Genomic DNA, 24412 nt, shown 5'->3' with positions numbered 1-24412 from the left:
TCCATGGAAATGAACAAAGCAAAGTAGATAATAAGTAAACAAACTCATGACCTTGGCTTTGTTTATAAAACAATAATACACTGAAACCATTTTGTTTCCCACACCACTTTCCTGAAAGAGAGACGGAAGACTAGGTGAAATATAAAAAATCTGCACTCCACGGAAACCAAGATTTGCTTTAATCTAAAGCATGTGAAATTACTGTCTCTTAAAAAAACCAATTAAAACAATTAGAGTCTACAATTTTCAATGATTTCCAAGAAATGAACACACACACACACACCCCCGCAGGATAACTACTGAACACGCCAATATACACAATTTTGAGAGGCCACTAATTTTCTAATATTAATTAATTTCTTTGAGAAACTATGGAGTAAGTAATTTCAGTCATTGATATTTACCGTGTGATAATATTTAAAGTTGCTTTCTGAAAAAAAAATTTTTTAGTTTAAATGTCATAAATAACTCTACCCATTACAGAAATAATGCTGGAAATAATGAGGAAAGTGCATGTGGTCTCTATGGATACAAGATGACCTTCATTGTTTCTGAAGACAAATACCTTAAAAACAAAAAAACAAAAAAAAAACCCAGTGGCTACTTCCAACCAAGGCTATTCAAGCTGTTCTACAATTGAAAATTTCCAGATTTAAATTAGGAAACAATAGTTATTTCATGCCTAGGTGGCACGTGATACTTGACTAATTAGGATGCTGCACATTATGTTGCAATAAACCAGTGATTACAACTCTCTCCTTCAAACAATATCCCCCTTCTGTTCTCAGTTTAATATTTTTTAAAGGTTGATCAAATGACAGAAATGTTTATCAGAGCTACTATATTTAACTCACACATAATTCTATAATACATAGAATCTTTTTTTCAGGGTTATTAGGGAATTTTGTCAAATGTTATACATTTGCTTATGATGTATTACTTTTTTTAAAAAAATGCTGGTTTTGGGCTTCCCGGGTGGCGCAGTGGTTGAGAATCTGCCTGCCAAGGCAGGGGAAACGGGTTCGAGCCCTGGTCTGGGAGGATCCCGCATATCACGGAGCAACTGGGCCCGTGAGCCACAACTACTGAGCCTGCGTGTTTGGAGCCTGTGCTCCGCAACAAGAGAGACTGCAATAGTGAGAGGCTCGCGCACCGTGATGAAGAGTGGCCCCCGCTTGCCGCAGCTAGAGAAAGCTCTCGCACAGAAACGAAGACCCAACACAGCCATAAATAAATAAATTAATTAATTTTTTTAAAATGCTGGTTTTTATTTACTTTATTATTTAAATTTATTTTTGGCTGCGTTGGGGCTTCGTTGCTGTGTGCGGGCTTTCTCTAGTTGTGGCGAGCGGGGGCTACTCTTCATTGAGGTGCACGGGCTTCTCACTGCGGTGGCTTCTCTTGCTGCAGAGCACGGGCTCTTGGCGCGCGGGCTTCAGTAGTTGCAGCACATGGGCCCAGTAGTTGAGGCACTCGGGCCCTAGAGCACACAGGCTTCAGTAGTTGTGGTGCATGGGCTCAGCAGTTGTGGCATGTGGGCTCTAGGGCACATGGGCTTCAGTAGTTGTGGCCCGCGGGCTCTAGAGCGCAGGCTTAGTAGTTGTGGTGCACGGGCTTTGTTGCTCTGCGGTATGTGGGATCTTCCTGGACCAGGGCTCGAACCCGTGTGCCTTGCATTGGCAGGCGGATTCTTAACCACTGCACCACCAGGGAAGTCCACTTATGATGTATTCTTGAAGACGGTTGAAAATTAAATGTACAGAAGTTGAATAATTTAATGTATTGTAAGAAAATCCATTATGAAATACATTCTATAATTAAAAAGTATCTTCTAGACACAAACTATAATATATAATCTATATTTCATAAATGTTCTTTTTGTCCTTTTATTCATCATCAGAAACAGAGTAAGCAGGTCAAATCTAATGAAGGTATAGCTGAGGCTAAAGATTAACAATTTTTGGTGTGCTTAATGATTTCCGTATTTGTTACAAATGTATGACATACTTGAGAGCTACCATTCTTACTACTAGTGTTAGCACTTTACTTTTCCCTTTACAAATTTTTATAAGAACGGGCAAAACACACATTAGATTCATACAAACAATCTGCTGTTCAGACAGACATGGGTATGAACTGTTGGCTGGCATAGTGCTACTGTGCAGAAACTGGAAATGTTTGCCAAATCAATCTGTCAATGATAGTTTTGAGTACCCACATATAATGTATGCCAGGCCACATTGTGCCACAGATTCTGTCATACCATAGATCCCACAAGTACAATGCTGAAAACGAGTTAGATACCTAATACATTCCCTTCAATGTGACAACCCATAATGAAGACATTATTCCTCAAAAGTACAGCTGACATTTGAACAACAGTTTGAACTGCTCGGATGCACTTATATGCAGATTTCTTCCAGTACATACATACATACAGTACTACAAGATCTGCAGTTGGCTGAATCTGCACATACGGAAGCATGGGTGTGGAGGACTGGCTATGGGACCTGAGCATCTGCAGATTTTGGAGTCTGTGGTGGGTCCTGGCACAAATGCCCCACAGATACCGAGAGGCAACTGTATTATTATAAGGAAGATTTCCTGGGTACGGGAACTTGTACTAGACTACGTAAGAAAATAGTTAAGAAATACCATTTTGTAACTTAAGATAAACATGCTGAAAAAAAATAACTTCTCAGTTGGCCTAGATTTTGCATTCTCTAAGAGAAATCTAAGGCAGGGAAGCTGCTTGGACTAGTAGCAGAGAGGTTATATGCCCCAAGTCTTAAGGGAAGCAGGGTGGGACTGGGAAAAAAAAGCTGGCAAAAGGCAAGAATTCACAGACCAATAATAAAGGTTATGGAGCAGAAAACGCCCACATTGAAAGAAAAAAAAAAACCCAGATACCCCAAAAGATATTCTATTCTCTTTTTCAACCTATTCAATAATACTGATCATCCTCTATATGCTTCATGTTAAAAAAAAAAAAAGCAGAGATTAAAAAAAGGAAAAGAAGATGATAAAATGATATTTAAATTAATAAACTCAATCCATTTGAAAAATTTATAGATGAGGTGCTTAGGATAGACAGGTGAAAACAACATGCTTCCTGTTCTTTGAGGCTTATTTATAATTTACTCATTATTACCAATTGCCATATGTAACAGAGGCTTGAACGTGTTTTCATACAGTTTCTCAAGTTAGCTTTATAACTAGTTCTAAGGTTAGTAGTAGAACAGGCATTAATTCTACCCTACAGATGAGGAAGAAGGTACAAATTGGAGAAGCGATTTGAGCAAAAGCTCAGCCGTTGACTATGAACCACTATCCAGGAACCACCTACATGGTGACTACCTCTGAGGACAGATAAGCCTGGCGAACTGAAATACCTGAAAACAGTCAATGAGGTGATGAAGATGAAAGCGCTGAAAAGCAGTGCTCAGTTGTAAAGTACATGATAATCATCGCCATGACATCTTATGCCCGCAGAGCATGTTCACACCTTTCATATGGATTTTCATAGTGATAATTCTGAGAAGCAGGCAAGGTGGGTACTATTATCCCTACTACACCCAGCTTAAATCAGTTCTGCTATAATAATGAATATGTGTTCTCCGGAAGTAACGACCCGTATCAGATACTTTATGTGATATTCAAATTAATAATCAAATGAAAGTTTACCTAAAAAACTTACTATAATATATGTGTGTATATACAGTGTGTATGTGCATGTGTGTGTATACATATATATGCATGTGTATAAATGACTTGTTTTTAATTCGACTGTTTTTTGTTGTTTTTTGTTTTAACTTTCCCCCCATTTCTGTCATCTCTAACGGGATCAGCTGTTTTTTGTGCTGCATGATCACAGCTCAGACACACAAACACCCTTTGGGATGGTTAGTGCTTAGGCTCTCAGCAGAGAAGCAGTTCCTTTTCCTCACAAATCTGAATAAAACACCATCACACTCACACTGGACATGGCTTGACCCCAAACCAGCAGCCTTGGCTCTACCTATGAAACTGTTAGAAAAGCAATTCTCAGTCTTCTACCCCAAACCTAATGGATCAGGAATTAGGGGGAACGAGACCCAGAAATCACTGTTTTATAAGGCTTCCAGGTAATTCTGATGCACAATAAATTCTTTTAACCACTGATCTAGGTTTTTACCATAGTTCCAGTAACACGCCTAAAACCCACTGACAGAAGAGCTCTCTGTTAGGGTGACCACTAGCCCTGCATTAGGGTTTGTCTGGGACTGAAAGGGACTATCAGTTTTGAAACCAGGACAGTCCTGGGCAAACAAGGACTAACTGGTCACCCTAATCGCCATTACAGATCAAAAATGAAAAAACTATTCACTTAAAATGGAGCATTGATATTATGGACGAAATGCATGTTGCCTTTTGGGTAGAGAGAGGAGGTTATATTAAAACCCCAGGAAGTGTTAATGGATAATTTAGTTTACCATTTCAGTGTAATTATGCATTTTCTCCATAATGCTCGGAACAAAGAAAGTGTAGCTTTCCACGATAGGGGTACCATACAGCTACATATAAGCACTGATTTGTTATGTACTTACTGAAAAAAGCTTGCCCAGGAATGCTTCAAACCTGAAGGGAGGTAGGGGAGGGCAGCGTTCTGGATAAAATGATCAAACCCTATTTATTAAACTATAGGGTAATCAGCAATTTGTATTTTTAAATTAAAAAAATGTTTTTTGCCACACCGCATGGCATGTGGGATCTTAGTGCCCTGACAAGGGATCGAACCCGTGCCCCCGCCACTGGAAGCCTGGACTCCTAATCAGTGGACCACCAGGGAATTCCCTGTATTGTTTTAAATAAAATTCTCTGACCACAGTCAAAACTGATAGTGAGTTGAATGGCAGCCAGATTTTTAGATTCTCAAGATTTTTAGATATTTAAGAATCTTTTCAGATTCTTCAAATACTGCCCACTCAAAGTCCTAGGTCATAAACAGGGTAAAATTAGTCACCAGTGACACACAGCTGGCTGTGACTGTTAAGACCACTTACATCAGGTAAGCTGAGCAGGTCTGTGGTCCCACAGCACTCAGGTAACTGAAAGGCAGATTCTCTTTTTTTAAAAAAATTATTTATTTATTTGCCTACGTCGGGGTCTTAGTTGCCACACGTGGGATCTTCGTTGTGGCATGTGGGGTCCTTCACTGTGGCACGCAGGCTCTTTGTTGCGGCACGCAGGCTCAGTAGTTGCAGCGCACGGATTTAGCTGCCCTGCGGCATGTGGGATCTTAGTTCCCTGACCAGGGACTGAACCCACATCCTCTGCACTGTAAGGCGGATTCTTAACCACTGGACCACCAGGGAAGTCCCAAGGCAGAGTCTCTTCAGCCAACAGGATGCAAGAGGCTCCAAACTCTTTTTTAGAGACTTAAACACCATGAACTGCACCCAAAACAAAACCGATAACTCACAGACCTAGAGTGCTCTCCATGATTCATATATACCGTAAGCCAAACTACAACCCTGAAAATTTCCCATAATCCTGGAGGGTAGCACCATATAAATGCATCACGATGATGCAATTCACATTTCAACAAGTGTACTTCATTTTCAAAATCCACACCTGGAAGGAAAACTGCCAACTTCAGCCTCAATGTACAAGCAAAAGGAGATTTCAACAAATAAGGATCTAAGAAACCCTAACTGTGAACCTTAGTGACACAGAGAATATACATCCACACACTTATATATTATACATACCTCTACATGTGAAACCTTAAATGGATGTCTGCTTCTCACTATGTATGTCCTAATTTCAAAGCTGTTTTTTTTCTTGAATTTTATTTTAGTTTTTCAAAGCTGTTTTAATCTTCAGAAATTATCCATTTATATCTATTTAGTTTTACATACTGTTTTCAATTTTTCAGGCTTTTCTAGTAAGAAATCAACTTAATGCTTTACATGAGAAAAAGAATCCTTTTCTAAGGACAAGAGGTATAAATGACTCTCCTAGTTATTTATCTTCCATGAAGTCTGTTTACATTGTTTCCCTGACGTCACACCTGTTCAATCAAATCCTTGCACTTCCACTGAGGACCTGTTTTTGGCTGTGTAACTTTTAAGTTACTTAACTACTTAAGTAACTTAACTACTCAGAATCAGTGTCCCAATCTGTAAAATAAGAAAATCTTATAATGTGAAATTAAAAATAACCCTCACAGAGTGACTGTGAAGTTTAAATAAAATTATGTGAGTATAAAAGCATATTTGAAACAATAAAGCACTATATAGATGTTAATAGCGTTTACAGGTTTGTACCTACACTTTCTTGAAAACCTTCCCCCTGAAAGCATGAGTCTGCATCTGAAAGACCTGACAACCATGACGGTCCTGGTTTGTGTGAATACAACAGAGTTCTACAGAATTCTCTTTGACGTGGCATTAACTGACCTGGGCAAAAAACAAAAACAAAGGAACATCAACAACTCTGGCCGCTTTCACACTAAACAGGCTATCTAGGCCCATCCATCAGTAATGATACAATGGCAGTAATGTTGGGTTGGCCAAAAAGTGCCCTCAGTTTTTAGGTAAAACCAAAAGACACATTTTTCATTTTCACCAAGACTTTATTCAACAACGTATTCACCCTTTTGTTCCACTACCTTCTGCCATTTTTCAGGCAATTTCATAATTCCAAGTTCCCAAAACTTTTTATCTTTTTGAGCAAAGAACTGTTCCAGGTGCCTTATACAGTCTCCCAGGAAACTGAAAATTTCTCCGTTAAGAGAATTTTGTAAAGACCGAAATAAATGGAAATCTGAAGGTGCAATGTCTGGTGAATACGGCAGATGAATCAGAGCTTCCCAGCCAAGCTGTAACAGTTTTTGCCTGGTCATCAAAGAACATGCGGTCTTGTGTTATCCTGATGGAAGATTATGTGTTTTCTGTTGACTAATTCTGGGCACTTTTCATCGAGTGCTGCTTTCAGTTGGTCTAACTGGGAACAGTACTTATTGGAATTAATCGTTTGGTTTTCTAAGAGGAGCTCAAAATAGAGGACTCCCTTCCAATTCCACCTTATACACAACATCACCTTCTTTGGATGAAGACCAGCCTTTGGTGTGGTTGGTGGTGGTTCATTTCGCTTGCCCACGATCTTTCCCGTTCCACATTATTGTACAGTATCCACATTTCATCCCCGTCACAGTTTGTTTTAAAAACGGAATGTTTTTGTTACTTTTAAGTAGAGAATCGCATGGGGAAATACAGTCAAGAAGGTTTTATTGGCTTAACTGATGTGGAACCCAAACATCAAAGCGATTCACATAACCAAGCTGGTGCAAATGATTTCCAACGCTTGATTTGGATATTTTGAGTATGTCGGCTACCTCCCGCTTGGTATAACGTTGCTTGTTCTCAATTAATGTCTCAATTTGATCACTATCAACTTCAACTGGTCTACCCGACTGTGGAGCATCGTCCAGTGAGAAATCTCCAGCATGAAACTTCACAAACCACCTTTGACACATTCGTTCAGTCACAGCACCTTCTCCACACACTACACAAATCTTTTTTTGCATCTTGGTTGTATTTTTACCTTTCCTCAAATAATAAAGCATAATGTGCCGAAAATGTTTTTTTCTTCCATCTTCAATATTAAAATGGTTACACAAAAATTCACCAATTTTGATAAGCCTTTTTTTTTGAAATGCACGCTGATATGATGGCTGTCACATACAATCTAACAAAATGGTTTTGAATGAAGTTAAAGACAACTAAGTGCTACTAGAGCCATCTTACGGAAAAAAACGAACGAACCTTTTGGCCGAGACAATACTATAAACACTACTCTTCGTTTTCACTTTAAAGTGAAGAAAGGTTTTAAAACCTAAAATTATAAAAGATAAACTTGGTTTTAATTACATAGTTCATGGACTGGTCAGCCCATGGCTAACTGGAATGCTACTAAATGGGAATATCAGCACAGAAGTAACAAACGTATCCAACGTAAGTGAAGACAGAGGAGGCTTCTACCAGAAGCTGGGAACCCCGGACTGATCTCCTGTGAGTCTACCCTCACTTCTGAGTAGCAGCACCTCTGGCTATGCTGCTCAGGCACCTGCATCATAAACTCTCCAGCAGCCCCACGGCCCCTCACCTACGTGGGCAGTGGGACGCTCTGAAGTGGGCAGCTGAAGTAGATATGCAGGTCGCAGAGCATCTTCTTGCCTGTGCTCAGCACACCACCAGTCATCAGGCAGAGACTTTAGATTCCAATTACTCTCAGTGGAGTCCTGGATGAGCCAGGCTCCATCTGGCCATCCCAAAGGTGGAAGGCACCCACCAATGCTTCTCAACAAACCTGTAACCTATGAGAGGCAAACCTAGGACCTGTTTTTGGGAAGCCCTGGCCTAGAATATTTATGGAATGAATAGCTGTTTCAGACGCTGGTCTAGCTATGGGGGAAGTGGTGGATAAAATACCTGTTCTCATGGAGCTTACCACCTCTAGAGGAGGCTCCAAGGTTGAGTGCAGCATGTTAGGGATTTAGACAGTACTACAGGCAACGAGGAGCCAGAGAAGACTTTTAAGACACAAGATTAGATGCCTGTTTAAGAAAGATAAGACTGCTGCTGATATATGTGATCTAAAAGAGGGGAGGTGGGAAGAATAACTGGCTGTAAGACTGCTGCAACGGTCCAGACAGGTCACGAAGGCCTGCTTCATGATGCTGGGGATGATTTAAAAAAATAAATAAGTAAAAGGTACAGTAAAAGTAAAAACCTTCGAAGGTCTTATAGCCTACACAACTGACGTGAATGGTTCACTGATAAATCCTGCATGCTTCGGCTTTTTCTTTTGAAATTTTTGGCTAAATCTCTGATTTCTTTTTTCTCTTAAAAGCAGAGAGAAAGATATAAATTCTAGGGAAAGATACTAGTTACCAAGATTCTAGTTCATTTTAGTCTGATTCTAGTTTTATAAAGGCTAGCACCTGAGTTGCTGGCTGTATCTTCTGGAAAGAGTAGTTTTAAATAGTATAGAAGGCATTAAAACTACAGAGGGAAAAAAACAGCCATCAGCTAACTAATGGAAGGAAGTAGTACATGGGGACAGAACGATTTAAAATTCAAGTCAAGGCCAGTGAGCTCCTTGAGACGAAAAGTATGAGGATGAAATGATCAACTCCATTATAGGTTCAAAAGGAAGACAGCATGACAAACTAGTTAGAGGACAGAAGGTATAAACAGCAATAGAATTACGATCATCCTCATTATATTCCAGACAAACCCCATGGACATGAAACCAAAAATGCTGAAGACTGGGAAGCAGAATTGTAGACACACCTAAGATGTAGGGAACTGAAAAGCGTACTCAAACAGCAGTCAATTTGACGCAACTAAAGTTGAGGCACTGAAGTCCAAGGGAAATTTGTATAATTTCTGACGAGAAAAATAATAAAAACTTCAACAACCCAGTGCTGCCATTCTCAGTTCAGAAAAAAAAAAGCACCTCCACACTGTTAGAATGACGGGGAACAGCGATATAGCCGGCAAGCATTGGCACGCGTGTTTCTCTTCAATCTTTCGAAATGACTAGCATACACAGGATCGAGAGTCTTTCACTGTGACAAAGTGATCACGTGCATCCCTACTGATCCCCAATAATCATAATCCTACGAATGTCTAGAACGCCAACACCAGAGCATTCTTTTAAAATATTTTTTGGAATCATCTTCTGATAGTCTACTCTTAGGAAGGAAGTACTGGATAATAATTAAGAACCTGAGCTTTACAGTCAGAACTAGGCCAAGCATTTAACTTGGTGACTCTGAAAAAGTGACTTTACTCTTCTATGGCTACTTTCCCATCTGTAAAATGAGATTTTAAAATACCTATCTGGTAGGGTTATCGCGAGGGCTGAATACGATTATGTAACACTCATCAACGCTGAGCTCTGCGGCAGGTGTAAAGCTAGTAAGCAATAAATGGAAGGAGAAAAGGAGGGGAAAAGATTCACCTGCTCTTTGCAACTTTTCACACAGCTTTCCCCATTTTAAATTCTTTATATCTCATTTTTACAAATCCTGTTTATCCTTTAAGGCCCAGTTCAAATGCCAAACTCTCTATGAAAACTGGCCACTTAAAATGTATGATAGATATGCATCAATAATCAGAATAGCTAACACTTATCTAGTGTTCTAAGTGCTTCACACATATTAACTCATTTAATCCTCCTAGCAGCCCTGTTAGGTAGGTAGTATTATCCTCTTTTTGTAAATGAGTGTGAGACACAAAGCAGTCTGCCCAGAGCGACACAGGAGCTGGTGGACTGGGCTCTGAACCCCTCGCACAGCCTGGTTCCGGAGGCAGCTCTCACCTGTGCTACATGCTGCCGCTGTCAACCGAGAAGGATGAGTAATTACTGCAGAGACCTTCAGAGAGTTGACAGTTTTATATTTAGTATAGCTGGAGATGCTTTCTGTACAAGCTACGGATAGCTTATTCACCTTTCATTAAAAATACCCCTATAGCTCAGTTCCTCAATCTGCACAAAATAAAGGGGGGAAAACTGTTATTCACACACAGCTTGGTTTTACTGGTTTTTAGGTTGCTAACTTGAGTCCAATTTTCTCAGTGCACACTTCTAAAATTCTAGTTCCCTTCTCTTAAAAGGCCCAGGAGATGGATAACGGAGACCATAAAATGGAGATCATTTTACCGCCATACGACCCAGACGATAGAGAATGCCATATCATCTACTACATTAGACGGTCAAAACTGGTTGTCGGGCTTCCCTGGTGGCGCAGTGGTTGACAGTCCGCCTGCCGATGCAGGGGACGCGGGTTCGTGCCCCGGTCTGGGGGGATCCCACATGCCGCGGAGCGGCTGGGCCTGTGAGCCATGGCCGCTGAGCCTGCGCGTCCGGAGCCTGTGCTCCGCAACGGGAGAGGCCACAACAGTGAGAGGCCCGCTTACTGCAATAAAAATAAAAAATAAAAAAAATAAAATAAAATAAAACTGGTTGTCATCTGATAATTCTGTGCAAATAAAATATAGTCATCAGGAATTGATTATCTAATATCCTCAACAATGTATGCCATATTTCCAGGTTTTGATTTTATACACACACACACCCACACACACACACACAAATACACACATAATGGCAGAGATACTCCTTGTAGATAAAAGATATTGATATTACTCTTCAAACTAAGGCAGGCTCAGGGGTATGAAATTGAGTTTTACAAAAAAAAAATACAAATATGAACATTCTTTGTATGGGAGACAAAATGTTAATATCTTCCCTTTTCAATCAAACTTTCTAACACAGAATCAGAGCAAGAATAAAACATACCTGACCAAGAGATAACGTTTGGCTTTTACAGAAAATTATAAGCTCTTGAAAGAGAAAGGCTTAAAAGGAAACTACTGTTTCTCCATAATTATAGCAGTGCTACTTTATCTACCTGTTCTCTGAATGCATTTTTGGTGCCTTATTTTAAGATTGAAGACATGCTGTAAGATCACAATGAACTTCATATGCTAGTTTTCTTAGGAATGGCCACCCCCCCAACCCCAAAATAAAACGCAGTAAAAAGGCAAATAAGCCAAAATAAACAAGAAAAGTCATTGTTTCTCAGTTTCCTTTAAGAACTTTTCAAAAATTAAGAATAAAATCTGCATCATTTGAGAGGAGGACTATATCAGGTTCAACTATTCTTAAATTAGTCTCTAAATGGGTTTCTATTTAAAATAAGACAAGCTGTCACCAGTGGCTTATCACTAGCTGTGGGTCCATACTGAGGCTTCAGGCCTCTCAAGCGGCAGGAGCAGAGCAGGGCTGTCAAGACAAGTGTTACTGGTCAGATATGGACTGGTCAGATATAGTCTGACCTTTGAATTCACTTACATTTAGCCCAGGGCTATGGCTGGGAGGCAAAAAAGCACAAGAAAGCCCAAACAGCTAAGGCAATATAATGCATACTACACTAAAAGGCAGGGCTAAGCACATCCCAGACTCTGCAGATAAACAGATTCTGAACTCAGAGCCACTTAACAGACACAACCATCACAACAGGCTAAGCTCCCACAACAGGCTACGCTTGCCTTTATCATGGCATTTAACTTGGCAACTGTTTGTTTACTTGTCCGTTTCCGCACTAGGGGAATGGCTGTCTGATTCATTCCAATATCCTTAGTGCAGGGATAAGTGTAAAATAGCACAGGTGCAAAATAAACGAGCAACAGAGAAGAAGGCAGCAAATATAAAGAAAACTGATGTCCCCGTCTTTTCCCTGGTTCCATATTTTGCCTCAAGGATCTCTCATCTTACACCTGGGGAGGATAATATAAACCAGGCTTATTTTACTTTTTTATGTTTATGTAATGTGAACCATTTAACCTCTTTGGATCTGAGTTGCCTCTCCTATAAAAGGAAGGAACTGAAACCAACGAATTCTTAAGTTCACTAGTTCCATGATTCTATGATGGAATCATATTCTAGTAATAAAGTTTTGTTAATATTTACTGAATGCCTCCATGTCAATAGTTATGCTTATATCTGAAACCAAAGTTGTGCCTTTACTGCTATGCTAGTCAAGTGCCATATAAACTTGCAAAAGGAAAAAAATCCACAAAACACTATTTTTGAAAATACACGCAAGTGCATAACAAGTCTTAGTAAAATTTAAAAGATATAAAATAGTATTTGCTTTAGATAATGCATAGTTGGCTTAGCGTCTGGCTGGGATTTTTATATCAGGGAAAATAAGTCGTTTAAAGTTTCTTGGGCAACTGGAAATCCAAGTCACACTGAAATGTGCAGCTTGCTGATGTCTCAGAGTTGGGCTCATGTTTCCAAAGGCCCACGGCAACAATGCCACCTACGATCAGGTCACTTCCCTTCTTAAAGCCCTCCCAAGGCTTCCCTCTCTGCTTGGAGGAAAATGCAATCTCCTTCCTGTGGCCCTCTCGGACTTCCCTACTCGTCTCCACCAGCATTCGGGGCTCCTCTCACTTCCTCCAACTTGCCGAATCTTTCCCACTTCACAGGCTTTGCACTTTCTCTTCCCTGCCACACAAGCTCACGCAGATATTCACATGGCTGGTTCCTTCACATCCTGCTCTAACACCGCCTCCTCTGAGAGGCCATCCCTGCCTACCCACTGTGAAGGCACTCCCAACTTTATCGTGCCTCCCTCTTAGGTCTTCCTCACAGTTCTTATCATGACTTGAAATTATGTACTTTGCTTATTCCTTTACTTGTTTACTGTCTGCTTCTCCTGTCATAACCTGCCAGGTTGGAAGCTTTATGAGCAGGAACCTTGCTTACCCCTTTTCCTCCTGTAATTCTAGAGCATGGAACAGTGTCTGCAGGCTTTTTTGGAGAATTTGACAAACTTCTTCTAAAATTCATTTAAAAAATGCAAATGTAAGTGTTAAACATTTGTTGAATAAAATAATAATAGTAATGGGAGCTATTATGTTTAAAAGCACTATTCCAGGCTCTTTACACAAAGCAGCTCACGTAACTTCACGATGGCTCCATGAAATGGACGTTATTATTCCACGTTACAGATGAGGAACTGAGGCTCAAAAAGTTAATCAGAAAGAGAATGGCATGAAGGTGATGCCTACCGCTCTGAAATTTGCTAGGTTCTAGACTCTAAATCCACCTACATTTTTAATCTCTAAAATATTTAAGAACTGTTATAATGCTATGATAAAAAATAAATTAAAAAAAGATGACTCAAATGAGGTAAGACCAGATTCTTAAAATGAAATCGCCATTTCTGTCAGATGATTCCAATAAACAAGAGAAGTGAGAAGTATGACATTATGAAGCACCTAAATAATTCCTATTTTTAAAGGCTATGTCTAAAAAGATGGAAGGTAATCCTACACTAGAATGAAAAGACTGCCATTCATCTGTTTGAGTTGTGAAAAGGCGGCCACAGTTAAAAAACAACAAACTAGTGAGCTAGCAACAATCAATCAGAAGTTGAACTTTAAAAATACATATTTATAATAGTATTAAAAATATGAAATATTTAGGGATGGTGGTTAAATTTTGTGTGTCAACTTGGCTAGGCTTTGTGCCCAGCTGTTTGGTTAAACACTAGTCTAGGGACTTCCCTGGCGGTCCAGTGGTTAAGACTCCATTAAGACTCCATGCTTCCACTGCACGGGGTGCGGTTCGATCCCAGGTCAGAGAACTAAGATCCCACATGCCGCCCGGGGCCAAAAAACAACACGAAACAAAACGAACACTAGTCTAGAGGTTGCTGTGAAAGTATTCCATCGATGTGATTAACATTTACAATCAGCCGATGTTATGTAGAAGAGATCACCTTCCACAATGTGGGTAGGTCACGTCCAATCAGTTGAAGGCCTTCAGAGCAAAAAACGGAAGTTTGTTGGGTTAGAAGGACTGCTGGGTCAAGACCAGGACAGAAATCCTGCCTGGGTTCCCAGCCCCCTGGCCTATCCTACAGATGCTGGACTCAGGACTGCAACAGCAACTCCCTTGCTGGACGCAGCCTGCTGGCCCATGCCGCGGATTTTTGGACTTGCCAGCCCCCGTAGTCCTGTGAGCCAATTTCTTAAAATAAATCTCTCTTTCTCTCTCAACCCCTCCTTCTCCCCGCCCCCCACCCTGACACCCCTACCTTATAATTCAGCCACTCCACTCCTGGGTATTTACCCAAGAGAAACAAGGGTGCTATGTCCACATAAAAGACGTGTACATGGACGTTCACAGCAGCTTTATTTGTAAAGGCCAAAAACTAGAAACAACCCCTATCAAGAGGTGAATGGATACACAAGCTACAGTATATCCATGCAATGGAATACTACTTGGCAATAAAAAGGAATAAACTATTAACAAATGCTACAAAATGGATAAATCTCAAAATAATCATGCTGAGTGAAAGAAGCTAAACTCTTTTGAGTGCATACTGTATTCTAGGACATGCTGACTAAAGTAAAGTAAAAGAAAATAAATAGTAGTTGCCTAGGTAATAAAGGGGGGAGGTTACCAAGAGGGACTAGAAAGCTTTGGGGGGTGACAGGTATGCTCAGTATCTTGACTACAGTGGTGGTTTTATGGGTATACACATATGTCAAAGCTTATCAAATTATACACTTTTGATATGCACAGTTTACTGTATAACAATTATATCTTAATATAGCTGCTTCAAAAAAAGATATCTGTCAGAAGTGTTAAGGAAAATTTTCATTTGTTTTATTTATTTATTTTTGGCTGTGTTGGGTCTTCATTTTTGTGCGAGGCCTTTCTTCTAGTTGTGGCAAGCGGGGGCCACTCTTCATCACGGTGCGCAGGCCTCTCACTATCGTGGCCTCTCGTCGCGGAGCACAGGCTCCAGACACACAGGTTCAGTAGTTGTGGTGCACGGGCCTAGTTGCTCCACGGCATGTGGAATCCTCCCAGACCAGGGTTCGAACCTGTGTCCCCTGAATTAGCAGGCAGACTCTCAACCACTGCGTCACCAGGGAAGCCCAAGGAAAAAATTTTAAGGCTTAAAAATGCCTTCTCGGCAAATTCCCTGGCTGTCCAGTAGTTAGGACTCAGTGCTTTCACTGCCAAGGGCCTGGGTTTGGTCCCTGGTCAGGAAACTAAGATCCCACAAGCCCCAAGGGGTGGCCAAAAACTAACTAACTAAATAAAAAGCCTTCTCAACAAAAAGAATAACAAAGGCCATCTCCTTACTTGGGATCAACTGTCAACAGATAACCTAAAGAACTATTTCTCTCCTATCTTGAGTCAGCCTTTTTAAATAAGAAGACTGATCTTTAATCTAGAAGGGTAAGTAAGGATTAAGGGGGAAAAAAAAAGAAAGAAAAAAAAAATTGAAGCCCAAGATAGGAAGGAGACAGGAACAGAAGAAGGAATTGCTTTAAATTCATATTTACAGATTAAGAAAAATCACATCCTAAAATATATCTGAAAATTGGGTAATTTCCAAGGAATCATAAAGAAGTACCATGAGAATGGATGTAGAATCCATGCAAAATTCTAGAACAGGGGCTTCCCCGGTGGCACAGTGGTTGAGAATCTGCCTGCTAATGCAGGGGACACAGGTTCGAGCCCTGGTCTGGGAGGATCCCACATGCTGCGGAGCAATTGGGGCCGTGCGCCACAACTACTGAGCCTGCGCGTTTGGAGCCTGTGCTCCGCAACAAGAGAGGTCGCGATAGTGAGAGGCCTGTGCACCGCGATGAAGAGTGGCCCCCGCTCGCTGCAACTAGAGAAAGCCCTCGCACAGAAGAGGAGACCCAACACAGCCAAAAGTAAATAAATTAATTAATAAACTCCTACCCCCAACATCTCCTTTAAAAAAAAAAAATTCTAGAACAGTTTTAAAAACCTGATTAATAAGGAACTTCTACAACACTTATTTGCTCCTGGCCCTCAACCCTTTCTAATTCACCCTTCTGGGACTTCTTTCTGGGTTCCGGTTCCACCTGTCCCTTAAACACTAGCACTCTCCCGATCCTCGTTCGACTTGTATGCTCACTCCACAACAGGGTTTGCAACCTTCCATGGGAGTCATAATTCTCTTTGATAATTTGATGAAAGCTATAGCTCAGAACAATGTATATTTACAGAAAATTCTGCATGTAATTATTTCAAAGGTTTCAAGAGCTCCCAGGACCCTGGCCATGCAGTCCTCAGCTTCTCAGGGCAAGGAAATTCCTCACAGAATCCCATCCTGGGCTTCGTCTCTAAAAACCCATGCAAAGCGAGGTGCACACAGCTGTGGCAATGGAAAATCTGAATGCTAACAAATAAAATTCAAATAGCACCTAGGATCTCATGATATTTTTCTGGGTATGTTGGAGAAATAGTTCAGCTAGGCAGATTCTTGGTTACCTAGTGAATGCTAATTAATAAGATTTATGAAGGAAGTTTCTAACAACTATTCTGCAGAAGCCCATCCTCTTAAAACATTCGATTTTAAAAAGGTGATTTGAATGAGGACACAGAAAACATGCTTATCAAATTTTGGATGAGAAGTTGTGACAGTGAGTAGCTGGATCTTAGACCCACGATTTAAAACATATCGACTAAATTCAGCCTAGGGGTGAAGTGGAGTCAGGAAAGATCCTCAACTCGAAGACCTTTTCATACACATACTCTCCTCTTCCTCAAATACAATAACTGATGGAAATTTAATGCACCCACCAAGACGGCACACTCCTTGAGATCAAGGCCTAAGTCTTATTTATCTTCATATATTTATCTTCATGTAGCACCTTGAATAATGTCAGTATCACGGTCTGCTTGGGCTATATTATGCTATGCTAACAAATAGCTCCAAAATCATGGTGCCTACAACACAAGGGTTTATTTCTCACTTACATTAAATGTCAATCGTGGATTGGCTTCAGCTCTGCTCCATCATTCTGGAACCCAATTGGAAGGCTCCATCGTTCTGGGACCAGCCCCAGCTAAGGCAGGCTGGTTCCATGACAGAAGGAAAAGAGCTACCGGCAGCACCACAAGATGGAATTTAAAACATCTGCTCAAACATGGGACACATCACTTCCTCCAACATTTTATCAGTCTAGGAACGCCAAGTGTCCAAACCTGATGTCAGCAGAGTAGGAAAGACAATCCTCCGACAGAAAGGACCCTGGTAGAGAGGCAACAAATACTGTGAACAATCATACCATCTACCACAGTGCCTTCGTAATAGAAGGTGCTCAGTAACTGGCAGTAATTATTTATATGCCAGGCCATAAATACCACTGGGCAGAGACTGTAATCTGTCTCGCTCACTGACGCATCAGCGCCGCACGGTGCCCGCCACATGGCAGAGGACACGCTAAATCCTTACTAAGTGAACAGGGGTAAGATGAGCATGGGATCTGGAATCAAAAAAACCTGCGACCAAGTACTATGTCTGCCAATTCCTGACTTAGCGGAAAGCCATTTTTCTCTTCTGATTCTGGGATGGTTGTTGTAAAGATTAAATAAAAATACATGAGAAAAAGCACCACGAAAACTGTGCTCTTTTACACAGATGTTACTTCTCCAGATAGTCAAATGGGATGAAATTTGATAAAAAATAAACTCATTTAAACTTCTATAGTAAAGTAATGCACTACATAATATCCTGCATTTATTTTCAAAGCATCAACTGGCAAGTAAAGAATGAGAAAGATTAGGCTTAAAGCAGTTCACATGAAAAAGAGACAATGTTTTAGTTGACCATAAGCTAAATATGATCAAAGGGTAATGTTGCTGCCAAAAAATGTAATGCAAATTTCAGGCTGCATTAATAGAAGGAGAGTATCCAGATAATAGCTTCATTGTATTCAGCAATGGGCAGCTCACATCTGAAGCAGCCAGTCAGTTCTGGCCACCGTATTTTAAGAGGTATACTGACATACAGACTTCGTCATGAGTTTAGCAATGTGCATGAAAAAGGTCTGTAAACCATGTCATGTGCATATGGTTCGAGAATTAGGGCTTTTTTTCCCTTAGCGTGGCAAAAAGAAGACTCGAGTAGGATTTAACAGTCATTTTCAAACACCTTAAGAGTTAACTGGGTATAAGAAGAATAAGTTTCAAATATATTGCGCTAGATTGCCAAGGACCAGTAAGTGAAAGTTAAGAGGGGAAATAGATCAAGCTCAATGAGAAGTTATTTCTGACACTTAGAAACCTAAAACAAGGAAGGGTGGATGATAACACGGTTACAGACGCTACTGAGGAAACTGAATTGGGTGGGAGTCGTACAAACCTTACTCACTCCTCTATGGAACCAAATATTTTTGAGGCATTTAAAAATGTCCAAACAGTATTTCTCTTTTCTGATTAAATAATACTACTATTAATACTACTAATAACAGCAACAAAGAACAAGAACTGAGGTTAAGTAGTAAAACAAGAAGTTGTTTGGCCTGACAAACACAGAAAGGCATGCTGTTGAAAGGAAATGAAATTTCAAGCCTAGATAACATTAAACATAGACACAGTGTCTAGGTCTGTACAGAGGAAATAGGCTTAGTCAAAATTGTATTTATTCTGGAAGTTGGTTTTCCTTGCATGACCTAACTCCTATCATTTTCACGGAGGTGCAAAAGATTTTTTAAAAGTTCCCTACAATGGCACTTAAGCAAAAATTTGCTAACATTAAACTAGTGCTCTTGTTGCAAGACAGTACTAGCGTTATCGATCAACTTGTATAATCATTCAAACTTCTCACGGCAGACTACTACACAGAACACCACTGTCATTTAAAAATGGTCCCTCATTAATATCTTATTTTGTTTCCTTAATCTATTCAACATCCAGCACTTTTCCAGTCTCATTCCCAGCTTTCAATTCCCAAGTATTCTCTGCATACTCTGGTCTCTCTAATAGGTCCTAAGTAGTAAAGACAAATGTCCAACTTATCTTTGTATCCTGGCTCCTCAGCTTCCCATCACTCACAGCATAGTAAACACTCAAAATTGTTTGTTAAATTCCTTTCTTTAATGAACTATTAAAAAAATAACCTAATGAACTTTTCATTATATTTTAATTGTTATACAAGAGAGAGAAAGTAATAGTAGGCTGTAAGAATATACTGGATATTATGTTCTTGTTATACTAAGAAGTGAATAACCACTCTTTACAAAGTATCTTGGAATACAAATTTCTTTCTCCTTTAAAGTCCTCTTTGCATCCTAAAAGTGCACATTGAACGCGATTTCGCCATACACAGGATTTTCAGAGTACTGACACAAGATGCTAATGCCCCACTTACTTCCCTTACTACAGGTACGTGTGTAAAAATTGAGCTCAAAAACCGGGTTCATTGACTTATTAAAGTAAATCTGTATGTGCCTTTCCAGAATATATGTAAATTCAGATTTAAAAAAATCTATTCTTCCAAGCCAAAAACGTAAAGGAAAATGTAAAGGAGAAAAGTTCAACACCTATCCTCTACCAAGAAATATGAAAGATTAGGACTTACTTGGTACAGGTTAAGGCTTGTTTAGGAACTTGTCACTGGATTCCTGTTCTTGTTACTTCTCTCCTTCCTCTTTTGTGGCACTATCGAGAATTGCACAGGTCATGGGGACACAAAGCTCTGCTGCAGAAATCAGGAGAACACAGTTTTGCATCTCCCATGTCAATCCAAAGGACAGAAACGTCTACATTCCGCTGGGAGATGGCAGAATGAGTCAGTAAGGAGATAAACCAGTTACAAGTTAAAAGATACAGTGACTAACTAAAAGTGTTAATTTTCTTTTAAATTAGATACTTACGTATTAAAGCAATTATTTTTAAATGATGGAAATGATGTACAACTAAAATACTGTTTATATAGGAAGCCACTAGAAATTAATTATAGCTAATATGTATTGAATGTTTTCTGTGTGTTGGGCATTCTTCTAAGTGCTCAACATACATTAACTTATGTTTACCCTTCATCACAGCCATATAAGGTAGTATCCTCATTTTACAGATTAGAAAAAGGAGGCATAAGATGTGGTACATATATACAATGGAATATTACTCAGCCATAAAAAGGAACAAAATTGGGTCATTTGTAGAGATGTGGATGGACCTAGAGACTGTCATACTGAGTGAAGTAAGTCAGAAAGAGAAAAACAAATATAGAATATTAACGCATATATGTGGAACCTAGAAAAATGGTACAGGTGAACTGGTTTGCAGGGCAGAAATAGAGACACAGACGTAGAGAACAAACGTATGGACACCAAGTGGGGAAAGTGAGGGGTGGGGGTGGGGGTGGGGGTGTGATGAACTGGGAGATTGGGATTGACATGTATACACTGATGTGTATAAAATAGATAACTAGTAAGAATTTGCTGTATAAAAAATAAACAAGATAAAATTCAAAAAAAGAAAGAAATAAAAAAAGAAAAAGGAGGCACAGACTAGTCAGATAACTTGCACAAATCACACAGCTACTGACAGGCAGGAAAGGGACTGGAATTCAGGCAGGACAGCTCCAGGGCTCATTCTTTAACCTTTATGGGTAGGTATCACTATGGTATACTTTGACATTTGAAGGTCTTTTTGAGTCCATTAACATTAATCACATATAAAGAAATTTTTTCAAAACTGCATAGAATTATTATTAAAATGCTTCCACAACCAACTTTTAGGATTAGATGACCGAATCCAATACATTACTTCATTTAAACCACTAGTACCTAACCTAATCTAATTTTCCATATAATCTATCTTTTGGCTTTATTATACTTCCTGATAAGTGCAACTGGGTACCTCTTATACACTTAGCATTGTGCCCGACAATATGTCACTAAAAGTACTTTCCATAGACTAGATCTGTGATGTTTTATTCATATGAGTGTGCATTAAAGTAATTCTTCTACTTCTCAAGTACTGAATACAATTATTCAACAGACATTTGAATACATAATGAACACCAAGTAGTATGGATACAAAGATAAATTAGATGGTTTCTGCTCTCAAGGGAGGCCACAGTTACAAAACAATGAAGCAAGTGCTTTTATGGAGCGATGACCAAGGTTCCAAGGGAACAGAGTTCCCCCAGCATGACAAGGATGAGGGCAGTTCCATGTGCAAAGGCATGGAAATGTAAAAGAACATTTTCCTCGTGGGGAATGTCAAGCTATTTAAGTAGGACTACAATGCAAAGTTTAGAAGGAAAGCAAGGGAAAAGTGGTAAGAGATGAAGGATGAAGCTGGAGCTAGATAAAGAAGTCTTGTAAGTCATAATATAAAAAGACTCAAGCATCTCAAGGATTTAAGCGGGACACTGATAAGATCAAATAAGCTAACAATAGTGGTTAACACACTTTTTATTTTAAACAATAGTACCCTGATTTCATGAAATCTTATGCAAACATCCACACTTAAAATTGATCAATGTAGGGCTTCCCTGGTGGCGCAGTGGTTGAGAGTCCGCCTGCCGATGCAGGGGACGCGGGTTCGTGGCCGGGTCCGGGAAGATCCCACATGCCGCGGAGCGGCTGGGCCAGTGAGCCACGGCCGCTGAGCCTCCGGAGCCTGTGCTCCGCAACGGGAGAGGCCACAACAGTGAGAGGCCTGCGTACCACAAAAAAAAGAAAAAAAGAAAATTGATCAACGTAAAACTGCACTGGTAGAAATTGGAATGAATATGCTTGGAATGAACCCTTCACAGAATAGTTTCAAAACCACTGCTTTTCAAAGGAAGAATTAATATAGCCACACAGTTGCGTTTTATTTACTTTATGCCTCTCCCAATGTGATTCTAACTTCTCAGGTGCCAGGATTCATTCTCATAGTTTCTCTTCACTCATAGAACTAGGAATACATAGAACTAAGCAAATAGTACTAGGCCTTCAAAATCAATGACAAAAGTTATAATATAGAAAAAGGAAGATAATCAGCTTTTTCACTTATGAGTTAAGCTATAATTTAAGTGACTACATTTTCTAACCTAAAAGTTAGGATTTATGGTTGGACAAATACTAGTGTATTTATGGCCACAGAATATTCAAAACTGGTACAGTGCTGGAAAATATAGGATATATGATTGTAACTGGTATTAAGTAATTTTTTAAAGATTGGTATACTTGTTTTCTTAACAATGACTTTGTACCTGAAGATGCTTTCCCATCTATCCCTTGAGAATCTGTTCTGCCACCTTATAGAATCTGGAGCTCTAAATAAGATCTCTGAAAATGACCTTCAGTGTGAAACTGCTTATCTTCCTCATAGCCATCTAATATGTCCCCAGCAATAACATGTAAAACTGATTAAAGATATGCATATGACTCTCCTGCAATTCACTAGTCTTGATTCTTCACAGTGAGATGTGCTAATAAAAAAAGCAAGATAACCCTTCTATGGAAAAAGTATATAATGATTAATTTAACATGTTTTATATCAAAACGATTATACTCACTTCATACAACTTAATCAAATCCCTATAATCCTTCCCTCTACCCTTCTCCTTTCCCACTGTGCGGAACATAACCACTTACACAGTCTCAAGAATTTTTAAAGTATCATCCGCTTAAAAATAGACGGATTAAAAACAAATGTTCAAAACAATGTTTAACACATATTAAAAGAAAGTTAAAGAACAATCTCACTTTTCTCTATCACATAAGATACCAACAACCACCCTGGGCCACTCTTACCATGCGTTAAAAGTTCTCTCATAGCATGTGGTTCAAAGCCAACCAGTGACAATTATTAAAAGGAGGAAGAGGGGAAACAGGCACAGGATACAAATTAAATTCTTCAATATATCATTCGACCAACATGTACAATATATTCACTTACAGACATGTTTAAGAAATGGTCCTTAAACAGAAACAATGTAAACATTACTATAAGGAAAATACCTTCTCCGTATGATATAGCAAACTCAGCCCAAAACTTAGTATTCAATGCATCATTTCGGGGCACACTCTACACTCCCTAAATTTGCAAAAATAGCCAACTATTCTGCTATAAATTTGTTTGGGATGAAGATAACTCTCTTCATTATAGTAAAATAAATTTTATCACATGCAGTTTAGGGAAGCTGCTTTTTTCAAATATAAAAGTCTGAGGATTCTCAAATAATCATTAAGAACAAACTGACTTATAAACAAAAGCTTTTTATAAATAAAAATATACTTAAAGTAATCCTACAAAAACGTACAAAGAGTCCTCATATGTAACTATCAAAACACTACCCAATATCAAACATTTAACTATACACATTTAACTACTGATATATATTCAAGTAGAAGGTTTCAGAGTAAAATTTCCATGTCTTTTCCACTTAGGGGCAAGTTTTTTGGAAAAATATTCCGCAGACAAATAGATATTTTTTAAATAGACTGTACAACCACTATGTTGATTTTAACAATACCTCAAGTAAAGTTAACTTAGAACAAATACTAATAATAGTTAGAAATATTAAATTATATACAATGTTAAATTGCCATTGCCTTAATACAAAGAAGTTCATAAATTATCTTAAGATAAATCTATATTTTTCCCTAGTTTGTGAAAACTGCAATAACCTTTCTATTAAGAATAACTTCTGATTAAACCACCCTCAATAACTGAGATTCAAACAATCTCCCAGATGGAGCAGCTGGGAGAAAATAAAGAGGACAGTTTTAAAAAAGAACTTTGATGCTGTAGATAAGATGATACGACATTAAAAACCAGTGTGACTGGAGTCTGCAAAATATAAATACGTAACAGTGAAAGAAAATCCTTTAAGGCCAGTGAGGAAAATGCAATTTACAGGATCATCTATGACTAAAATTCTGAGCTCAGCCTTTCTTATTTCTAAAATTTTTGCCCAAATTTCTGCAGATTACAAAGTCTAAAAACTTAAAAAAATCCTATATAGTGGACTTAAACATACTTATTAGTATTAGGTAATGTTTTATGC

This window comes from Grampus griseus, assembly GCF_964374135.1.
Source record: "Grampus griseus genome assembly, chromosome: 17".
Taxonomy (NCBI): Eukaryota; Metazoa; Chordata; class Mammalia; order Artiodactyla; family Delphinidae; genus Grampus; species Grampus griseus.
This window is presented reverse-complemented; position numbering follows the sequence as displayed.